The sequence below is a fragment of the Chaetura pelagica genome, unplaced genomic scaffold (assembly GCF_000747805.2).
Source record: "Chaetura pelagica isolate M959 unplaced genomic scaffold, ChaPel_1.0 scaffold752, whole genome shotgun sequence".
In the NCBI taxonomy this organism is placed as follows: domain Eukaryota; kingdom Metazoa; phylum Chordata; class Aves; order Apodiformes; family Apodidae; genus Chaetura; species Chaetura pelagica.
Window position 1 is genome coordinate 178,650 of NW_009952270.1, and position 3,178 is coordinate 181,827.

The window sequence follows — 3,178 nt, forward strand, 5'->3', positions numbered from 1 at the left end:
CCGGCGAGAAACCCCGGCTGGGACCCCCGCCGCCGGGTGAAAAATAACCCGGCTGGTCTGGCGTCCCGAGCCTCTTCGTGTTTGGGAAGCGCCCTGCCCCGGTTTCGCTGCGTGCGGCTGCTGAGAGTGTGGTGCTGGGGGGGCAGGGGTCGGGAGGAGTTTGTGGTGAGGAGGTGGGGGTGCTGGGGAGGCTTGCAGGGAGCTAGGGAGGCACAGGGGCAGACTGGAGGTCGAAGAGCAGGCAAGGGGAGAGCACAAGTGATGCGAATAGGGGGCTGTGGACAGCCTGTGCAGGGGGCTCACCCCCGCCACTGCTCTCCCCTCTTTGTGTCTACGTCGCAGTGTAATGCTGCTGAAGGGAATGGTTTTATGTGTGAGGATGTTTTTTGTTTTTTTGGGTTTTTTTAAATAATTTTATTTTTGGCCCATGACCCTCTCTGCTGTGTTAGGAAAATCTGCTCCTGGGCACGGCTAGCATCTTCCTTCATACGCCAAGCAGCTGCCTGGCTTGAGTCTTAACCATGGCTCTGTCCAACTGGGAGTGTCCCTGGGAAGGAGTCTTCTTCCCCTGTGTGGTTATCTTGGCTTGTGGGGACTGAGAAGAAACCACAGTGCCCTTTCAGAGGAAGGTGCTAGACTGGCCTTGATAATCATGTTAAATCTATTATTTTAAGTCACAATTAAAAATAAGTGATGCTACAAAGTGAGGAGGAAAAAGCCACCCCCTGCCCTCTGGGTGTCTGGTGACTGTGAGGGCTCAAACAGCCCTGGCGAAGCTGTTTGAGTTCAGGTGCTGGGTCAGGACTGTGGTCCAAGCAGCAGGAAACCAACTGCACACAAGGAAAGACTGTGGGGAGAGGGGAAGCTAAGGATTTGGAGCACCTTCCGGTGCAGCTAATGTGCCCTGAGGTGTTTCACATCTTGCTGCAGGCTGTGGAAGGAAAGGGGGTGCATCAGCAAAGAGGTTGGGCAGATACCACTGTCAGCCTCAGTTGTTGAAAGAGGGTGAGTTAGCCTGCTTGTGCTGCCCCCACCCCAGCAATTTTAAGGAGTGGCATTGGGGTCCTCATTGGTGCTCTTCAGGATGAACCAGATTTGCAAGTTTATGCATATCTTAATAAAGACTTGGACCTGGAGTGTATTTTAATGAAAGCCATGGATTTTATGTAGTGTGACTTCAGATAAAGCAGCAAATGCTCCAAAATAATGGGGCAAAACCGTGAAAGCAGGCAGCTCTGATTTTAATTGCTTACTTTTCCTCAACCCCTTTTTTTGGTGAGATTTCAGCCCTAGCTCCCCTTTTGCAAGGTGCTTCTCTATCATAGTGGGGAACAGAAAGGAACTTGTCAATAGCCAGCTCAAGTTCTGCTGATTAGTGCTGGAAAGATGACTGATTTTTAATGTAACCATGTGTGTCATGAGGGCCTGGACTGGGTCCCTGACAGTTTGTTTCGTGTGGGTCATTAGCTGCAATGGAAGACTAATGACTGTAGCTGACAACTTGTGTCTTTGCAAAATAGGAGGAAAGGTTGGCTTTTCCCCTGGAGTGGATGGGAGGTTTGAAGTGAAAGTCAGTTCGTTGGTCCCTTCCCTTCAAAAAAATGTACAACACATTTTTGAAACTGAGTCATCAAGTACAATTTATTTCAAGTATTTTTAAGCTGTTATGAATATGATGCACTTTGGCCACACGCTCACAGGAAACTGTAAGACAGTCTCGCTCAGATTTGCCCTGCTTGGGCTTGAAAAGTTGGTGTTTGCTAGTGGTGGCCCTTTTAGATCCAAGCAGAGAACAAGTGTCTTAAGGGCAGGACATCTGCCAAAGGACACCCTCTGTGCAAAGGTGTGGTCTAGGAGAAACATAAACCACCCAGCCCCATCCTTCCGGACAGCCTCTGTCTGCTAGTAGGGGTGAGGTGATAGCAGGTGAGATTGGAAGCAGGAAGGGGTGGAATATTTTGTTACCCTGAGCTCTGAACCAACCGAGAAGGGAGTGTGCAGGGCTCTTGTCCGTCAGCCAAGCTTGTGCCAGGGGCCCTGCTGTCTCCCCGTGACAGACCAGCATTACCTTCTGACCTGTAGTTCCTGAGAGGTTTAGCACAGGATTGGATACGTGGTGTGCAGGAGGCAAATTCCCTCCAAAGTCACTTTGTGATTGAAGTCATAACAGGGATGCGCCACTTCAGGAATGATTATTAGTGTCTGCTGACCTGGCTAGCATTGTGTAATGACACTGACTAAGAGATAAAAGGTTTTATATGCCATAAACTTGGTTCTTGCTTCAGGGTGAACCACAGGGCTTTTGGAAATGTGTGAGTTTGACAGCTCTCTGGTAACTGCAAATAAGTGCAAACGTTAATCACTTGAAGCAAGTCTTTAAAAATAAGAACAGACACAGATGCAGGCTATAGGCAGGAAAGTAAAAAAAGAGCTAATTGCTATTTTTAATTTTTTTTTTTTTTTTGTAATTTAAAAATCTTGTTTAATCCCACATACATGATTCTGTGAGTGACCCAGCAGCTCCAGCAGTTTACTCATTTATTTAAACCAGCTTTGTAGTTCACCTTGAAAACCACTTCCTGCCATATGGTTATATTATTTCCCTATGCCACGTTTTTTGCTAATTGTCAAGACCATTTGCTTTAAAATAGGTGTTTTTAATTTCACAGCCTTGTCTGCCTCCCCTGCTTGATCCTGCCCTGGAGTCAAGAGGCTGTGTCTGTTCATTCTCCATGGCAACAGGCTGTGATTTACTTATTTCAATTTAATTAAAAAGCAACTATCAAATTCTAGGCATCTCATATGTTCCTTATATTAGAAGAATATCAGTGGATCAGTCTCCACAACAGCAACATCAAAAATGAAATTCTCAGCCTGACCCACTGGTTTCTTTCCCAGTCCATCCCCTTTGGAAGAATTTAGGAGAGGAGGGAGTGCTTTGGGTTGTTCTCAGGTGGAGTGGATGGGGCTGCTGGACTGAGGTTGTGGTAGGAGTCAAGTTCAAGACTCCTGTAGCATTGCTGACAACATGAGGGTGCCAGTTAAACTGCAGAACTACCCATTCAAGCCCATTAGGTCACCTCTTTCCTGATGTTGTACAGCTGTTGGGAGGTTTTGGGGCTTGATGGGTTGGCATGAACACCCCAGACTGCCTAGAAAGAGGAGCATGGGTCGCATG